We start from the raw sequence: 20,513 nt of genomic DNA on the forward strand, positions 1-20,513 counted from the left end.
CAGATTTCCTACTTTAGTACTTTAAATAGTAATACTTAATTTAGACCCCTAGAGGGAGTCTAACTCTACTGAGTCGTGAAGAGAGTTCTTACAGAAAGGGGAAGAGAAAGCCCTAAAATGGCCTCTTTACTTCGGCAATTCTTTTAAGGTCCAATTTTTATCAATTTAAAGTCCCAAACAGAGATAGAAAATAGATACAGAGGTTACTGAGTTGATCATCAAAGGCCAATCTTCTCTATCAGAAGCAAAAAAAAAAAAGGAAAAACGAAGCAAATATCTTAGAGAGTCTTTTAGTATAACATCTAAAACCCTCTTAAGTTTGGCGTCCGAGGTTTTCTTAGTGTGGTAGTCCCTCACAGGTTTTCTTAACGTAGTAGTCACTCACAGGTCCCACAGGGATATATTTATACAGTTCTCTTTCCAATGCTTCACCCACACCGGGACCCCACTTCATTCACATGAATTTCTGCTCCCCTTTCTTCTTTTGAAGAGAATTATTTCTCCTTACCAAAGTCCACAAAGTTAAATTGTTGCAGGGGAGACGAAAACAGTAACCGCTAGCGGCAACTTACTTTCCTTTTAGGCTCTGCATGCAGCCTGTGTCTTTTAACGAAGACAGACGTCCGCTGAGCTCGAACTCTTCTCTTTTTAATTCAGAGACTTCCTTGTTCTTGCCGCTCACTAACTCCAGCAATTTTAGATATTTTGTGCCCGAATTTCTTTGTTTTGAGAGCGGAGCGCTATCCCCCCCAGGCTCGGGGCTTTGCTTATTAGCCGTTGCAATGGTCTCCCGATCGCCTACCGCTCGTTCCGCCGCGCTCTTCACCTCTTTTTACGGAGGCTACCTGACGGCCGAAACAGCAGCTTTCAGGCGCTGCCGGGAACCTGAACCCCTAGACACCCTCCAGAGGTAAAACCAGAGGTTTTGCGCCCTAAAAACCTCTTTTTTCGGCTAAAAAGCTAGGGCTCTCCCCACCGGAAAAAACCCTCGCCTGCAGCGGGTTCCGCGCTCCACCGGAAGTCCTAGTTGTCCAGCTCCAAAATGGCGCATTTCATTCCTTGCGCGAAGGTGGCGACAGCGGAGCAGACCGCCAAACTGTTCATAGACCACGTGTTCAGGGTGCACGGCTTGCCGCGATCCATCCTGTCCGACCGCGGTCGCCAGTTCGTTTCCAGTTTTTGGCAGAAGCTCCTGGGTATCCTGAACGTCAAGATCAACTTAGCGTCGGCGAGACACCCGCAGACCAACGGCCAAGCGGAGAGGGTCAACGCCATCATGCAGCAGTACCTGCGCTGTTACGCCCATCAGAAGCCTGCGACTTGGGTGGACTACTTGCCGATGGCCGAGTTTGCCTACAACAACACGAAGCACGCGTCCACGGAGGTGACACCGTTCTTCGCCAACAATGGGCGGCATCCCAGAACCTTTCCGGGAGTGGAGACGACGGTGCAGGGAGCGACACAGGGAGCGAAGCATTTGGCTGCAGAATTGCAGGAGGTCCACGAGGAGCTCCGACGGCACTTAGAGCTGGCTAAACACGCCTACAAGGTGCAGGCAGACAGGCACAGGAGGGCAGGGGAAGACATACAGGTGGGGGACTGGGTATGGTTAGCAGCCCAGGCGGCGCCTACCAAGTCATTAGCCAAGAAGAAGCTAGGACACAAACAGCTGGGGCCATACCAAGTTGAGGCCAAGATCAACCCCGTAGCTTATCGGTTGACCCTCCCAGAAGGTTCCCGAATGCACCCGGTCTTTCATAGGTCGGTGCTTACGCCCTACAAAGCCCCACACAGGTTTCAGGAGCCAGGGACGGCACCGGGCCCACGCAGGGAGTCCCCCAAGGGGGGGGGGAGTCACTGAAGGCCGAGACACTCAACGAGGTCACGGAAATTCTGGACTCGAGATGGGGGGAGGAGGGAGTAGAATACCTCCTCGCCAGAGAGGGTACCCCGGCCAGTGCCAATAGTTGGGTGCCGGGCTATGCTCTGGAGGAACCCCTTCTTAAGGACGAGTTCCATGCACTCTTCCCACACAGGCCCATGCCAGCGGAATTTTTCGACGACTGGCTTTTTACGCCTACACTTTCAGGCAGCACCTTCCGGGGGTTCTCCTCAGCAGAGGAGACCACGCCAGAATCGAGTCCTCAAAGGGGATCGTGCTCGGGGGTGGACACGGATTGCTCTTACTGGTGGGATGACCAACCAGAGGATGAGTGGCGCAGGAGATTGCTGAGGGGGCCCTGGCAAACAGCAACGTCCGAAGAAACAGGGGGAGGGGAGGACATGGACGTGTTGGGGGAGGACCTTGGTTTCGAGCACACATACAATGAGCTGGAAGCAGAGAAGATTGATGTCGACGAACTGTATCCAAGATCTACCCCAGCGACTGAGGAGCTTCCGGGACCTGCACCCGAGCAGCGGGAGGGGGGAAGGGGGGGCTTCGAGGGGGGGATGGATGTCAGGGGTACAGGGACAGAGGCACAGGGAAGGCAGGAAATGGAGAGCGATGGAGAGGAATCCCAGGATAGCGAGGAAGAGGATAGCAATGACGCAGGGGATTCCATGAGTCTCTCCAGCAAATCAGAGGATTCCCAGAAGGGGGCGCCTGTGGTAAGAGCAAGGGGAGCCCCAGGGGGAAAGTGTCAGGAGCGGGGGGCCAGCAGGGGACCCCAAAGCGGCAGCTGGGAATCAGGGCCAGCCTCCCCACCAGAGCGCAGCGAGGGAGGGGGAGGTTCCAGTGTGTCAGAGGGAGCAGCTCCGGCAACAGAGAAAGGGGAGGGATCAGAGCAAGCCGTTCTCCCGGAAGGGGGGGAAGGCAGTGAGGGGAGTAGCATAACTGTCAAAAGGAAGGTCAGAGGTTGGGCGCGCGCGCCAAGTTCAAATGAGGAGGCACGCGGAAGAACAGGGAGCCCGGAGGAGGAGGAGCCAGGACCCAAAGCCTGCAGGAGGGGGCAGGAGCAGTCTGGAGACTCCGCTTCAGGAGAAAGCAGGAGGGGAGGAACCCCGGCGGGCAGAAAGACCCTGCGGAAAAGGAAAGAGAAAAAGGTGGAGCAGCGTTAGCTTATTAAACTGGTGTAGGGGAGGGACCGATTCAGAGGGGACTTCTAATGTCTAGGGGAAAGAGACGCGGGGCTGCACGCCTCGGTTGTGGAACCAATAATGAACTGCAATAAACATCCTTGTATATAAGAAGAGCTTGGCGTTGGTCTTTTGTGAGCTGAGACCTGAGGCAGCCCTGACACTATCCATTCTTAAGGAAATCAGCCCTGAGTGCTCACTGGAAGGACAGATCGTGAAGCTGAGGCTCCAATACTTTGGCCACCTCATGAGAAGAGAAGACTCCCTGGAAAAGACCCTGATGTTGGGAAAGATTGAGGGCAGAAGGAGAAGGGGACAACAGAGGACGAGATGGTTGGACAGTGTTCTCGAAGCTACCAGCATGAGTTTGACCAAACTGTGGGAGGCAGTGGAAGACAGGAGTGCCTGGTGTGCTCTGGTCCATGGGGTCACGAAGAGTCGGACACGACTAAACAACCACAACAATACATGCAAATTAGAACAAAATGTAAAATTTAAGCACACATGCATCTTCTTTGATCCTCTTTTTGGGTGATCTCTTTCCTTTATTTATTTTGGCAAGGCATAAGTGGTCAATCCAGTCTCTGCAGCCTGGCATTCAGAGGTCCCTTGTAGCATGCTAAGTACTCCCTGGACTCTTTTGCGGGTGTCCCCCCCCCCATCGGTATGTCTCCCCTAAGGATTTTCTGTACTTCTGCAAACCTTGGGGTTCTCCCGAGCCCAAAATGGGCGCTGTCATTTTGCATCCGTAAAGCAATAGCACTCACAGCCCGTTGCTGGTAATAGAGAGGAGGATTGTTTGTGAAAGTTTAGAAGCGGAAGAAGCAATGCAGTCATTTTGCCTCTGTTAGACAGCTATAAAAAATGTTTGCTTTAAGCCTAATTATGTTCGGTTTCAGCTGCCTGTTGGTGGGCATGTATGTGGGTCCCTCCTACAGCAGATTTCTGTGTCTTGTGGTATGCTTTGTTTTGCAGAAGAATAGCAGGAATACTTTTCAGTTCCATTTGGAATAGACGAGGGAGGATATTTGCTGTTTGTGTGTGTGTTCTTGTGTGGGTTTTTTAAATTATTATTAAAGAAGGAACTGAATCTTTTGGAAAATCCCAGTGTTAAAAAGGTAGGTTTTCTCTGAAACTTCCAAGCAAAGTGGGAAAAGATGGGAAAAGATAGATCTTCATGTGGCCAATCTCATGAGGATGACAAGGAGGGAAAAACATACAGTATGTAAATTTATGCCTTCTTTCATCCCCTTCCATTTTTTAAAAAGTGGCACACTTCCTATTGTTTTTGCATACAATGCATAAATTGCTGCCCTAGCTCCCTGTATCATTGATCTGGGATTCGTCTGATCTCCAGTAACCCCTTCTGTGTAGCGTTTGAGGGAGCAGGCTGGGCTGAGGACCAGCAGCACATTCAAGACAATCTACTGAGGTCCAAACTGCATGTGAGTCTTAACACATGCAAACAGCAGCCATCAGTCAGGATCATGGTTGCGACAGATTGGCAGGGGCATTCAATGATTCATCCTCTGCTGTCGGCTGATTGGAAATCAATGCCACCTCTCAGAAACTGTCATTTGCCTTACAAGGGTATAACGGATCCTCACTAATTTTATATATACAGTGGTACCTTGGTTTACAAATTTAATCCGTTCCAGAAGTCTGTTCTTAAACCAAAGTACAGTGGTACCTCGGGTTAAGTACTTAATTCGTTCCGGAGGTCTGTTCTTAACCTGAAACTGTTCTTAACCTGAAGCACTACTTTAGCTAATGGGGCCACCTGCTGCCACTTTGCCGCTGGAGCCCAATTTCTGTTCTTATCCTGAAGCAAAGTTCTTAACCTGAAGCACTATTTCTGGGTTAGCAGAGTCTGTAACCTGAAGTGTATGTAACCTGAAGCATATGTAACCTGAGGTACTACTATATTCTTAAACCAAGGTGTGCTTTCCCATAGCAGCGGGGGACTCAATTTACAAATGGAACACACTCAACAGGAAGCGAAACATGTTCTTATTCCAAGGCAAAGTTCACAAACCAAAACACCTACTTCCAGCGTTTGCAGCGTTCTTAATCCAAGTTGTTCATAAACTAAGCTGTTCTTAAACCAAGGAACCACTGTATATATAAATTGTACTACAATTTGCTCTTTGTAACATTAAAAGGTATGCACAATGTTAAACATCGCATGGAATTTTGCCTTGAGCTCATGGTGGCGGCGGTGTTTTCATAACTTTATTTTTTAAACTGTAGTACAATTAAAAAACTGACAGTAAGGAAACAAATGGTTACAGATCCCTCATGGGACTTTGTTAAAGTGCATGATTGGAAAAGTATGTCAAAGTATATGATTGGGGAGGAAGTGATGAGCATTAAAATCAGATGAGCAATATGGGAAACAGCTATCTGATATAGCCCCTCCAAAACCCAGCATGGTTAGTTGAAGGTCAGGCGCTCTGAAGAGAAGCATTTATAAAAGTTAGGAATGGAAGCCCGTGTCAAATTGATTAGATGTAGTTTTGAGTTCATGGTTGAGGCAAAAATTCATTATCAGGGGCTTGGTGGTTGGCGGTTAAACCTCACTGGCTGCAGTCCAAACCTTGGCTTCCAAGTATCAGAGCTCAGCAGCACAGCAGGGCCACTAACCCATCAGAAGCGCTGCCCCACACAATGGCCGGGATGGAAGGTGGGGGTCTAGGAACATCACCACACCAGGCTGGAGCTGGTATAGCCGTCAGACCTGGAATGGGTCGAATGTCATTGCAAAACAGCAGTGAAAACAGCTGAGGATTTAACAGCAGAAAGCTGGCTTAGCCTAACACACGCCCCTCCAGTCCAGTGCAAGAGAAGGTTTGTATTGCTCTCTTAGCTGGTAGGCGACATCTTCCCCGAAATTGCTTCTTCTTTTATGGGCTGACATAAACTCGTTCTACCTAAAGGGGGTGGGAATATTCCACAAATGGAAAGCAAATATTGACTCTGGGCGTCTCGGTTGATGCCCATTAAAAAATAACAACGGTTCATTATTTTGCATTGTTGGTTTAGCTGTAAATAAAAAAAGGCATTTAGGGAACCGAGCAAGTCAGACGTGTAGATTTGATAGGTCTCTCTTAATGGGAAAATGTCACCAAAACCTGAAATCCACTTTTGTAGCACCCAGTTAACTTCTGTTTCCCAGGAACTTTGCTGCCTGGCATTTCAGGCCAAAAGGCACATTTCACACACCGTATTTTTCGCTCTATAAGATGCACCAGACCACAAGACGCACCTAGTTTTTGGAGGAGGAAAACAAGAAACAAAATATTCTGAATCTCAGGAGCCAGAACAGCAAGAGGGATCGCTGTGCAGCGAAAGCAGCAATCCCTCTTGCTGTTCTGGCTTCTGGGATAGCTGCGCAGCCTGCATTCGCTCCATAACACACACACACATTTCCCCTTACTTTTTAGGAGGGAAAAAGTGAGTCTTACAGAGCAAAAAATACGGTAATTCCCTGAAACTGTCATCTAATGGCAATTAGATTATTGCCATTGGGCTATTATTGGGCAAAAAGAATCTTTGGGTAGGGGCACTTACATGCAGACCACCAGTAGAGTTGGGGGGCAGTCGCCCAGGGTTGAGAAGGGGGGTTTCCTTGGCAGCAACGGCAGCTGAGGGGCGGGAACAGCAGAACTGCAATCAAAGCTCAGAGCCGCCATTTAAATTTCCCACAATTCCCTAGGCCAATGGGGGATGCAGTGGGCAGTACATTACCAAGCCAGCTTTACAATGCTTGTTTTTTGACATAGAAAACCTCGAAATACTACCTTGGCTCCCTGCCCACTGCTTCAGCAGATGCTCTTACATGTGAGAAAGTAAGTAAGCTTTATTCAACGCCTGCAGGCACAGATTGCAGATGGCCGCATTCACACCAAGCATTTAAAGCACTGTTGATGGCACTTTAAACATTCATGGCTTCTCCCAAAGAATTCTGGGAATTGTAGTTTGTTAAGGGAGCTGAGGGTTGTTAGGGGGCTCCTTTCCCCCTTCCCAATGTGATTTAACAATCCATTTCTCTTCACAGGGAACTCTGATAATTGTAGCTGTTTTAAATTAAGTTGTACCCTGCCTTTTAACCTTCGGACGTTTCTTGAAGACTTTTTTTATTGCCCACAGGCCCATTCAGTTGTTCACTTTTCTTTGTTTAGGTGAGTCAGTCATTCTTGTGATAGTTTGGCATCCTTTCATGATACATTATGTCCTGCACAGCCTTGTTGTGTTCTGTGAGTGGGTGATACGTAAGTAAATAAATAAAAAGGGCAAGGTCAAGGACTCTTGACGGTTAAGTCCAGTCGCGAACGACTCTGGGGTTGCGGCACTTATCTCGCTTTACAGGCCGAGGGAGTTGGCGTTTGTCCACAGACAGTTTTCCCGGGTCATGTGGCCAGCATGGCTAAGCTGCTTCTGGCGCAACGGAACACTCAAACACTGTTTTCCTTCCTGCCGGAGTGGTACCTATTTATCTACTTGCACTTTTTGGCGTGCTTTTGAACTACTAGGTTGAAATAATAAATAATAGATATCAAAAGCAAATAACCATTTTCTTGCCTTTTAGGGTCGTTCCAGGCTCTGTGGTAGTGTGAACAATGACAAATCATTTCCATAAATAGATAAATCACACGCTGACTCATACAACACCCAGCATGGTTTGCCCAGGGTAGATTTTGGCATCTCCAGAGGGGTCCTTCAAGGGTGCTGGGGAGGCTGCGGTTGTCCAAACACTTTCCCCAACTACTTTTGGCTTCTCCTGGTGCATGTTCAACTTTGCAAATATTGGGTAACAGTTCTGAGCAGCGGGAGCTATTGCTGGTTGCCATGATTTGGAGCAGGGAAACAACATTTAGGAAAAGAGGTGAGTAAATGCACCTTCGTCTCTTTTGCTTCCTGATCCTCAATTGTCCCTTCCTCAAATGGCCTCCCAGAGTATTTTTTTAAACGGGTGTCAGACTATGACTATGGGCCTTTGTATGAAATGTGTAGCTTGGCCCTCAGATTCCCACTCTATGTGGCTATTCAAATATTTGTGCAAGAGTTATACGCAGAAGATAGTTATGACTCAAAAGCTTATTATGTCTTGACAAAGGTATTTTTGCTAGTGATCTGCCTCTGCTTAGAAATGGCCAAACCATATCTTGCTATGGGGGAATTGTTTTGGCAAAATGGTTCATTTGTTTTATGCCACAGAATATTCATGTAAATGCTTGCATGCTCCCTAATAAAAAGAAAAAAGCAGGCCAGCCTCTGAACTTATTCTGTCCATCCATAACTGCTGTTTCTTTTATTTCCAATGTGCTGCACACAGTTGTACTTCAAGCAGGAAGCAGGAGCTTTGGGTATGGTGGGGCATATACCTCTAGGCAGATGAATAAGGGCTTGCATGCAAGAAAGGTGGAGACTTTGGGTGCCCGCATATTATATTATAATGCTGAATAATATTGTTGTTGGCATCTGTCTGTCCCAAAAGACAATGGAGTGCGCTTCCACGGGTGAAGTCAAACTGCTCCATTAGCAGTACCGAATTGACCTTCCATGGTACGCAAGCTTGGGCAGTGTGTAAAGAGGTCCTGGGCTGCCAAGACTGTCGGAGCCTCCGTACGACCGAGCTGTAATAGCTACTCCTCCGGACGTATCTTCGGAACCCCATCCAGGCTTTCCTCCAACAGTGATTAATGACCTAAGTCTTTGAATGAGACTTCAGGCATGCTCTCCATTGCGCAGAGTACTTAGCAGCAGAAGGAGCCAGAAATATGTGCTACATTGCTACTTTATTTCTAACTACGCAAGACAGAAAAGAATATGCGTCTGCTCTCTGCGAGAGACAGAAAACAACAGAACAAAGAAACAGGAAACCAGTAACTTCAACATCCGTCTCCCGTGAGACTTCCAACAGTCTGGAATGTCAACAGAGTCTTGTGACTCCAAGAACTGCACAGTGGCATAACAGAAACCTAACAAAGACAACAAGACCCCCCTCTTGGTCTCACTGATGTGGTCCAAAGGAATACATTTGGCACCAGCTTGGCTGCAGGAGTTGCCAGAAGGAGGCGCCATCCAACCGCCTTAGGGACTCCACTCTGGATTTGTGTAGGGTTTACTCCTTAGCCTTTTCTTCTCCTGAAGAAATCCCGCAAAAGCCTTCCTTCTCCTAGATGGGATACCTTCCCAGGGTGACGAGTCCCATCAGTCCCTTGCTTCCCTCTACAGCACGTCTTGACCATTGGACCCACTATTGGTCTTGTCCGGTCAATCTGCTGGAGCCTGTCTTTGCATGCAGGGGAAGTCCCTAACTCACAGAGGATTTGAGATCCATCAGCTATCCTCACCTGGTTTAGCTGGCCAGTTGAAGCCATTCCCCAGTGCGTGCCTGCTATCACACACTGACAGCTTCTAGGAACCACAGGTGAGTGCTGAGTGGGGCCCAAAGGTGGACCAACTACCCCCGAAGGAGCATGACATGTCCCGCACCAGAGATACTCCTCCTCCCTAACATTCCATACACCCCATGGAATAATCAACACCATTATAATGGTTTGTATCCAAAGTAGTGTTAAGTAAATTGTATCATCAGCCAAAGTATTTCCATTTGTGCAACAGAACTTTCTTCCCTTCCCTCCCCCCTCAATCTCTAAATCTCTTCTAGAGGGTTCCCTGGGGGTTCCCTCTAGGGGTTCCCCCAGCCCTCCACAGCAGATTTGCGGAGGGCATGGGGTATATGTAGGGGGAGGAGAGGTGAGAATGTTCTGTTGTGAACAGGACAGGAAAATTGGCTTCTAGGTGGAGAAATCAAAATTAGAAACAGAACTGTTAGAACCCAATACTAAGAATTTGTCAAGAATGTACAACTTGCTGCTGAAATGGAACACACAAGATGAGACAGTGAAATCGGCTATGATAAAGTGGGCACAAGACATTGGTCATAATATTATGTTTGCTGACTGGGAACAGTTGTGGACCACCGGTATAAAATTTACGGCATGTAATGCCTTAAGAGAGAATATTATGAAAATGATTTATAGGTGGTACATGACCCCAGTCAAGCTTGCAAAAATTTACCACTTGCCTGATAACAAATGTTGGAAATGTAAAGAAACTGAAGGTACTTTTTTTCACCTTTGGTGGACATGCCCGAAGATTAAGGCCTTCTGGGAAATGATATATAATGAAATGAAAAAGGTACTTAAATGTACTTTTCCTAAGAAACCAGAGGCCTTTCTCTTGGGCATTGTCGGCCAATTGGTGTCAAAGAAAGACAGAAATTTTTTTATGTATGCCACAACAGCAGCAAGAATACTTATCGCAAAGTATTGGAAGACACAAGAGCTACCCACTCTGGAAGAATGGCAGATGAAGGTGATAGACTACATGGGACTGGCGGAAATGACTGGCAGAATCCGAGACCAGGGGAAAGACGGCGGAAGAAAATTGGAAGAAATTTAAAATTTATCTTAAGAAATATTGTAAAATTAATGAATGCTAAAATGTTGTGGTTATTGAAAGTAAGAGATTACAACTGAAAAAGTTTAAGTAAGAGAAAAGGAAAGGAAATGATTAGATGAAATTAAGGGGAAGGATTTGCTGAAATAAATTTGGAAATTGGAATGCAGAAAGGGGAGGTATGGGGAAGTCGGTGAAATAAGTGTTAAGAAAACTGGATATGAAATTATACATGTTTGTTTTTTGTGTTTGTATGTTTGTATTGTGTAGTGTTTGTGTTGATATAAATTGTGAAAATCCAATAAAAATTTATTAAAAAAAAGAGAATGTTCTGTTGTGCAAGCAGAAATCCTTATGCTAATAGGACACGTTAACTGGATAACACCCAGTAGTCTTAATTATTGGGTTTTAACTGTTTTTAGAATGCTGTTTAAAAATGTTTTACATCATTGATAAGTTTGCCACCTTGGTCTCCTTCATGAGGAAGAGTGGGATATAAATTGACTGACTGACTGACTGACTGACTGATTGATTGATTGATTAAATAAATAAATAAATAAATAAATAAATAAATAAATAACAATAGTCTAGTATTCGTTTCCCACCCTATACCAAAAGTTCCTGTGGCAGGTTACATAATAAAAACAAAGCAGTGAAAAAGCAACGCCACCCATAACCTCAAACCCATCCAAGACGTTACAGAGATGACACTAAAATCAGTCCTTCAATTTTCAATGCTAGGTACTGAGTAAGTCCTAGCATGTGTGGTCCTTGTAATTCAACATGTGTAATAAGGTTGATACGGCTAACATTGCCCCCCTCCGATGCTGCCAAAGCCTATTATCCATCTTCAGGGATGATGATGTCTCTAGAACTCCCTTGGTGGTCCCGACCATCCTTGGCAATGCCAGAGACAAAGGAAGAAGCAAACAAACAGCCTTCTCTCCTGGGTCTGCATCTTCTCAGAATGGTTTTGTGACTGCAGCGAATGAGTCTGCAGCTCTGCACACCGGCAGAGGTGCACAGTAAGGCAACAACCCATTCCCAACAACCAATAATCAGGTTTAGAAAAGGCACGTGGTGCAGTACTCTTGAAAGGGGTGTCCACATGGAGCAACCCCAGAGCCCAAGTCCCTAGGTCATTTGTGCTGGTCTCCAGATCTCCTGCTCCTTCCCTTGCACAAATCTGTGTCATGTTGGACCTGTTCCTCAGGTCTTTTAAATCCCTGGCAATGTGTTCTTGGGACCACGCCCCAGCACAATCCAGAAAAGGGGCCACATGTTTGAATGCACCCCTGAGAAATCTAGCCTGTCAAGAAGCAGGGTTCTGGTTATCAAAACAAGAGGACAAGGTTGCTGTAGTTGCTCTGTGGAGATCCTGAGGCAACATTTCCCATTCAACTCCATTTTCATAATGATTTCCCTTTCCTTCCGCATTCTCTGGAACATTCTTATCTTATTGGCTTGCATTTAAGTCTTGCATATATTACTGTTTTCCCTACATGTTAGTTGAAGCAGTTGTTTTTTAGCCATTCCTTTTAGATTGTATTCCAAATGTGACATCTTAAGGCTAGTTCAGCACACACACACACACTAGCCTGCTTCAGACATTCAGAGGAATGTGTGAAGGGTCAAAGGGATGGGGAAAGACTGCAGAGCATTGGTCTAGCATGCAGAAGACTCCCGATTCAATCCCTGGTTGGATCAATAGAACTGTGGTGGCCATGTGTCTTACCTAACAGACAACAGTCCTATATTTGTTGGTGTCCTCTATCCAAAAAAGTATTCGCTCCAAATCCGCTTAGAGATAAAGAACCACAAGAAGGGAGCTGCCCATCTTCTGAACAGCAGACTGGCAAGGTGCGCTAGTCACCTGGTCAGTCTTTCTCACTATGGTGAATTTTTGCACCAATGGTGGAAAATCAGCTGTGTTGTCCTCCAGAAATATCCTCTCGCAGCATGTTGACCAGTAGGGGAGCTGGTTACAGATAGGTAGCCGTGTTGGTCTGCCATAGTCAAAATAAAAAAATTCCTTCCAGTAGCACCTTAAAGACCAACTAAGTTAGTTCTTAGTAGAACTAACTAACTTAGTAGGGGAGCTGTGATGGACAGCAGAGGCGGACTAGGGTCTGGTGATGCTGTTACCCTGAAACCAGGGTGCTTAGTCTCTCGCAGATCAGCTAAAGAGTCAGCTAGCCACAGAGGGGGAAAGAAACAGCACTTTGGGGGAGAATAAAAGGAGCAGTTTCTGAGGGAGAGAGATGTATAGGACTTGTCTTGGAGAGGGCAGTTAGGGAGTGAGATTGGGAGAAGCATAGGGTTTGACTGAGGGACAACTGGTTTTGAGTTAAGTTAAACGTACACACAGAGGAGACTATCCATAGTGAGAGGACAGAGCCTTGCAGCTTGGATAGGGAGACCGGGGTGAGGGTCTGGGAAACACAGGAATGTTCTGGTAGGGCTGAGTCTGAGCCATGAGAGGTAGATACTGTCAGAGTTCAGGCTACCTGGGTCTCAATATAGCCAAGGAGGGGAGAGTTCATAGCTATCATCTATCTATCTATCATCTATCTATCTATCTATCATCTATCTATCTATCTATCTATCTATCTATCATCTATCTATCAATCATCTATCATCTATCTATCATCTATCTATCGATATCTATCTAATCGGTCTGTCTGTCTATCTGTCTATCTATCTGGTGTCATAGTTTAATTCTTCCTCCCTCCCTTCTTCCCTTCCCATGTCCTTTATTATCTGCCCCTCGAATACCATTGGAGAGGGCGTGTCGGAGTTTGAATGCAGTAAAAAAAGGTAAAACACTACAAATGAGCAATAGAGCAGCATAAAATGATTAAAAAATTAAGCAATAAAAAGACAAGGTAATAACACGTTATGAATGTAAAAAGTAGGACATCATGTGCCCATCTACGTTATCAAAACCATTCCTTAATCCTTCCTTAATGTTAAAAACCATGTGTATAGATCTGCCCCTGGAGACTGAATGTAGCCCTCCAGTCCTCTCTGCCCGGCCTTCAATACTCTCCCTAGGCCACTCCCCCTCTTCCCAGGCTACACCCCTTGCTGGCCCTGCATTGCACCCTGAGCATTTATTGCCTCTCTGGAATGCCTGCAGAAGAAGAAGAAGAAGAAGAAGAGTTTGGATTTGATATCCCACCTTTCACTCCCTTTAAGGAGTCTCAAAGCGGCTAACATTCTCCTTTCCCTTCCTCCCCCACAACAAACACTCTGTGAGGTGAGTGGGGCTGAGAGACTTCAAAGAAGTGTGACTGGCCCAAGGTCACCCAGCAGCTGCATGTGGAGGAGCGGAGACGCGAACCCGATTCCCCAGATTACGAGACTACCGCTCTTAACCACTACACCACACTGAGAAGGGTGTGAAAGTGTGCGAAGTGTGTGAAGAAGCTAGGCTACGGGATAAAGGAACATTTTAGGTGAGTTGCTCCATCCACTTTGGCCTCTGGCTCTGGCCCTTGATAGGTTGCCCAGTGAAGAACGCGGCCCCCATCCCAGCTATATGAGCTATATCCCCTAATCAAGCACCGTCCCAGACATCCTATATTCCTCATTTCCTTAGATCAATAGAGGAACGAAAACTCCCTTTCCTGGCAAGTGTAAAGTCCGTGACAGACTACAATTAGAGCCAAAAAAACAGGTGCATTCTCAGAAGAAGAAGAAAGAGATTTGGAAAAAAATATGACCCAGTGAACGTCAGTCTCCTTCATGCTGCTTTTAAAAAAATATTTCCCACCTGGCCACATGTATCTTGGCAACAAGAGGTTTCTGCATTCACATGGTGCAATTTGCATTCATTTGTCGGTGCCTTCGCCGTCTTCCAGGGACACCAGAGAGACATCATTATGGGATTTTCCAAAAGGCTCCTGGCTATATTTAGTGATGGTGTGCAGTGAGTCAAAGCATCCACCTGTGTCCTCCACAAATAGACGTTATAAATAGCAGGGACCGAAGTGACTAAATCCCAGCTCCTGTTCTCCAGTTTTAGCATGAATTCAAATAGTGTTCCTGGTTCCAAGAACTGTAGGCTGTAAACTAAGGGGGCGTGGATACTGGAAATCTCGCAGTTACTCTTACTACCGGCTGGGCTAGCGGAAGGAAGTTGGAAAAAGGAGACGTAACTTCACAGTGCTGTGATTCCTTTCGCTCCCCTCCCCTGCTTTTCCACAAGTCTTTGCTTATTATTCATTTGTGCGTTAGGTGCACAGCCAGACATACTGCAAGCTTAGGTTTGCACGCAAAAAGCAGACTTGGTTCAGAAGCTTAACTAATCTGGATTCCTTTGCATTTTTGCTCATTTCAAAGAACAGGCTTTTCTCTTGTCTGTCTTGAACCTTGACTACACATATCTCTAACCAACAGTTTCTTTTAAAGGGGTTATATTCTGGGAGAGCTCTAATACAGGTTTAGAGTTTGTTAAGGCTGCTGGAAGTTGTAGCCCTGTGAGGGGTACAGTTCCCAGGATTCTCTCGGGGGAAGTCATGTGCTTTCAATGCGCATTAGATGTACTTCAAATGTATGGCATGGGTTGCTCCTAGTTTAAGAAATGGCCACCCAACTTCTGTTTAAAAACCTCCAACGAATGACAGTCCACTAGCTTTTGAGGGAGTCCCTTCCACAGTCGAACAGCTCTTCCTGTCAGAAGGTTATTCTGAATGATTAGCCTACCTAATGAGAGAATGCAGTTATTTTACTGTGCCTTAATACAACCCCCCCCCCGGGAAGCGGGTGGTGCTGTGGGTTAAACCACAGAACCTAGGACTTGCCGATCAGAAGGTTGGCAGTTCAAATCCCTGCGATGGGGTGAGCTCCCATTGCTCGGTCCCTGCTCCTGCCAACCTAGCAGTTCGAAAGCACATAAAAGTGCAAGTAGATAAATAGGCACCGCTCCAGTGGGAAGGTAAACGGTGTTTCCGTGCACTGCTCTGGTTCGCCAGAAGCGGCTTAGTCATGCTGGCCACATGACCCGGAAGCTGTACGCCGGCTCCCTCGGCCAATAAAGCGAGATGAGCGCTGCAACCCCAGCGTCAGCCTGGACCTAATGGTCAGGGGTCCTTTAATACAACCCCAGGGTGGACATTTTCTTTTTGCAGTTGTGATTCTTCAAACATTCGTATCATGGGAATTGGGGTTGCTTGTGTGTAAACCTCCAGCCGTTCCCAACTGCTTGGGGTGGTTGCGTCTTTCCCTGGCTGAGCAGCCCTTTTGCGCTGCTGCTCAGTCGCTGGCAGAATCCGTCAGTGGGTGTCTCCTAAATTTCCTCCAGCATAAGAATTCCTTAACGGACAACCTTCGCCTCGCCTCTCTGCGTGGAAGCCTTCTGCGCAGAGTGGGCGTGGCAAGCGGTGGTCCTCCACTCTCCTCACTGACTTCACTGGAAGAGTCTCGGAGCCTCCCCTCCAAAGTGCTCTCTGCCTCTCCCTTCTTCCTGGTGTCACCTGGACTTACTTCCCCAGAGGATGTTCTCTCTCTTCCCTTACTAGTTCCCTCTCCTGAAGAATCTGGGAGCCTAGCCTCTCCACTCTGCTCCGATATCAGTTCCCTGACAATTCGCCCAAGTGCCTCCAAATTCCATGGTTATGAGTTGACCAGGCAAATTCTTTGGAGCTGCCTGAAATCTAGGATCTGAGAAATTGTGAGGCCCCCATGTAACATTTCCACGTGGGAGTGTGTCCATGTGATGGATTAAAGCCCATCTTGTTGCTGCATGGTAATGCTTGCTAGAAATTCTCAGCTACTGTAGACCCTTTCCCAGCACAGAGCAAGGCTATCCTTGTTTCAGAAAGTCTGCAAGCCTTGGGGGGAGAGAAACAGGGTGCCCATAAATCGCTCCACCAACTATTAAATTATAGCCAGCTACCCTTGAGAATAGCCAGGCTGTTCTAGGAACACAAGCAGCTATTATCATGGTGCCAGCAATACCACACAAATGGATGGGAAGGAAATAAAGACGAGCGAGCCCTGGCCTGCTAAAGCAATAAAAGAATTGAGGTGATTTTTCCATAGCGTAATGCTGGCCAGGAGACCAGGACAGACACTGCTATTCTTGCAAGCAGAAGTTGTCTGATCTCCTGTGAAGTGGTTTCGGAGCCAGGATCTCATTTTTCACAACTCACCTGAAAGTCGCCGCCCACCCACGGCAAAGCAAAGGAAGCTTCCATTGCTGGGTTCATGTGGTTAGCATCTGAATCACCAACAGCCTGTCCATTAGGGCAAATGAGGCACTGTCACACCAAACTGTCTGCCCTCAGCTAGCCCCCACCTGCCTGACTTCTGACCTACAACCAGTCCAGAAGGTTGCACTGCTGTCAGCACCTTCCTCCTTAGTCTCAGTGTTGCCCCCTGTAGAATTCAGCAAGGAGGGTGGGGACAAAACTAGAATTAGCTGGCTCTGCCTGCAATTGCCTCTGGCGCCACCTACTGTTCGGTTCCTGGTTTTCTGCCCTACCAGTCCCAACGAGCAATAGCCACCAATGCCAGCAGCTCTACTTCCTGTAGCACTGTTTTCTAAACCTAGATTAAACCCTTAGCCTAGACCATGTTCCTCAAACTTGGGTCTCCAGGTGTTGTTGGACTACATACAGGGGTTGGCAAGGTTTACCTTGCCTGGGCCAGTTCACTCCATCAGAGATCCCTCTGTGGGCTGGATCGCACGCCCCCCCCCCACGATTTCCGGCATCTGTGTCTGTGCAGACGCGATTTCTGGCACCACGAAAGCGAGTCCCCATGCCGTGCTGCACCGGTTTAGCTCAGCACATGGGGACTCACTGAGCAGGCGGCTTGGTTCAGGGGCAGCTCGTGAGATGGTTAAATGACCCCCATTGGCCAGTGTGGTGTAGTGGTTCAGAGCGATAGACTCGTAATCTGGTGAACCGGGTTCGCATCTCCGCTCCTCCACATGCAGCTGCTGGGTGACCTTGGGCCAGTCACACTTCTCTGAAGTCTCTCAGCCCCACTCACCTCACAGAGTGTTTGTTGTGGGGGAGGAAGGGAAAGGAGAATGTTAGCTGCTTTGAGACTCCTTCGGGTAGTGATAAAGCTGGATATCAAATCCAAACTCCTCCTCCTCCTCCTCCTCCTGTTGCCGACCCCTGGACTACAACCCCCAAAATCCCAAGCTAGCAGGACCAGTGGTCAGGGATGATGGGAGTTGCTGTCCAACAACAGCTAGAGACCCAAGTTTGAGAAACACTGGTCTAGGCCCTTAGTGAATGTGGTCCTCTCTAGAAGTTGTTGGACTCCAGTTCCCATTCAGCTCCAGCCAGCTTAGCTAATGACCAGGGATGATGGGTGTTACAAGCCCAACAACATCTGGAAGGAAAAGTTTCATTGCCTCCTCCACCAATCCATGTAAACTATTTCAGAATAATGAGCTTCAGCCAGTTCATTCACATTAAATACCCACATCCTTAGGGACGCTTGTCCGCATTAACAATGAATGTTTTCTGCTTTTCATACCATATCAGAGCCAAAAACAAGATGTGCCTGAAAGGATGCTAAGAAGCAGGAATGCTTAAGGGAAGGAAACCGGAGGGGAGCCAATGAACTGAAACAAAGGAAAAGAAGGATCTGTAGCCATTTGGAACACATTTATATCTTATAAAATTAGACCTGTGCTGCAAACGCTGTAAGTCTTCTGAGAAAGCATCCCTCTTGTGAACAAATTTAATTAGCTGTGCTATATAAGTACTCCCCAGTCATCGAGAAGTCCAAAGATAATTCTGCTGGGCTTCGTTTGGATGTGGGAGAGAGAGCTCTGGAACAATGGCACCTTTGTAATATTTGCTTAATTGGCAAATATATACAAAGAGAGCCTAAAGGGAGCAAGCAGGAAACAAGCATCGCGTTCCCAAAGCAGCTGGGTGGACCCCCTGCAGGGTCTCTGGCTCCTACCAGGCCAGCTAAGTGCTCTCAGCCTCTCCAAGTGCTTACAGTTGACTCTCTAGGCCTCCCTAAAACTCTATAACGTGTGTTGTATTTTGCAATCTGGAACGAGACTCCACCAAGACCATGAACATTATGTCCTTAAGAAGCCAATGAGAACTTTTGGAAAAGAACAAACTAAGCCCCATATCTATCTATGCTGGGATGGGTTGCTATTTTGGAGTTGGTTGCAGCTAGAGATGGACTTCCCCACAAATTGCATACCCACCCCTCAACTTTCCCAGGTTTGTCCTGTTTCTTCTTGTGAGAACATTTAGGGGAGAGGCAGTGGGCGGACCGTTTGGGCAGCATGGAGTCTGCGCGCCCAAGCCACCGAGTCTCACCATGGCTCGGGCACGCTGCAGGCCCCGCGGTGAGTGCCGCCCGACATTTTGTAACCCCCCTAGGGTGACACCTGGGGCGGCCCACCCCTACCGCACTGCCTTCCTCCGTCCCTGCATAGTAGCCATTTTGGGTGTTGTGATCTTGCACTGTGATCTTGCTCTGAAAAAGCACTTTTTTTGGGGGGGTGATCTCATGTGGGTCACGTGACTCACACAGGAACGCAGCCTCGTAAGATGCGTATCCCGGTTTTTCGTTTTGGCATGTTGCAGGGTATGCAAACTGAGATCCTGTTGGAATAAGCAACAGCCTTTAATTGAAACCCACTGTGCAAGGAAAGAGACAAACAGACAGAGACTGAGTAGCAAACATTGTGAGAGGCAAAGCAGTATTTCACTTCCCGATTTTTCTGTATCGTGATACTTCCCATTTAGAACAAAGTCCATTTCTATCATTCTAATGTAAACCCCACCTTTAGGACTCAAAGATCTTATCTACCTACTGGAATTACCCTTTCAGACAGCTCTAATATTTTGTTCTCCAGAGTAGACAGAATGAACAACCCTCTCGCCATTGTAGTCAGGGGCTACCTTGTTCGGGGGTGTCCCAGAGGGGACGACGACTGAGCTCCAGGTTCCATCTACTTGGGTCCCTAAACCTTTCTGGCTCCTTTTTAATTAGCTGACAGGACTGATGAACATGCTGCAAAAACAAAGTAACATGGAGAGACCCCAGCCATTCAGAGACCTTAATTTGTCTTTATGCACATAAATTAGCATATGCAAAAATTATGCAACTATGTGCCATGAGCCTGTGTCCCAAGTATTTTCTCTCTCCTTCTAGTGTTGTGATGGAGTATTGTGATTTTGCTTATTGCTGGTATGTTTGTGCTGCTGTGTTATTGAGTTTGCCATACGGTTTTTGTCTTGGGATGTATCGTTATTTTTCTGATTTTATGCCAGTGCTTTCGAAATGTTCTACGTTGCTTACAGCCTTTCTATGAGTCGAGTGACTAATAAATTGAAACAACAACAACCTCTATAATATAGCATAGCATATCATTCATATCATATCTAGGGTTATAGCATTCTTTCTAGGTCAGGAAGCTGTGGTTAAGGCAAAACAATTGAAAGATAACTATTCACTGAATGAGAAATATCAGCTGGCTGATAGAAACAGGCCTCAGGGAAGCCCAGGCTGTATTGAGCTCCTGCCCGGCTTCTAGTCATCTGACATATTCCTCTTCTAGAGGTCTTCTGGGAGCCAGCCTTGCATCAGCGCGACAAACAGTATAACTGGCCTTTTTCTCAGCTGGACAGGAGCCACCTGTCTATGAAAAGCTCCTGTGTACTTGGGCAAAGGTGTAAATAACCCTTCTTAACAGGCAAGGAAGGGCTGCCTATTAGGGATGGATGAATCTGTTAAATTCACTTTCTCCTGAACATTTCCAGCATATTAATGAAAATTTCTCCTACTTTTGACGAACATGTTTCTGCAAGCAACGTTGCCTAATATACAATAAATATTTGTATGTTGCTTTCGCTAATACGTGCATTTTATGCACTTTTTACCCTTACATACACATTTTTCGTAACACACTGTTTGGTTGGAGAGATGTGAATTTGGAAGAATATTTAAATTTCGATTCACATATTAAAAAAAAA

This window comes from Podarcis vaucheri (assembly GCF_965113315.1).
Source record: "Podarcis vaucheri genome assembly, chromosome: 8".
In the NCBI taxonomy this organism is placed as follows: Eukaryota; Metazoa; Chordata; class Lepidosauria; order Squamata; family Lacertidae; genus Podarcis; species Podarcis vaucheri.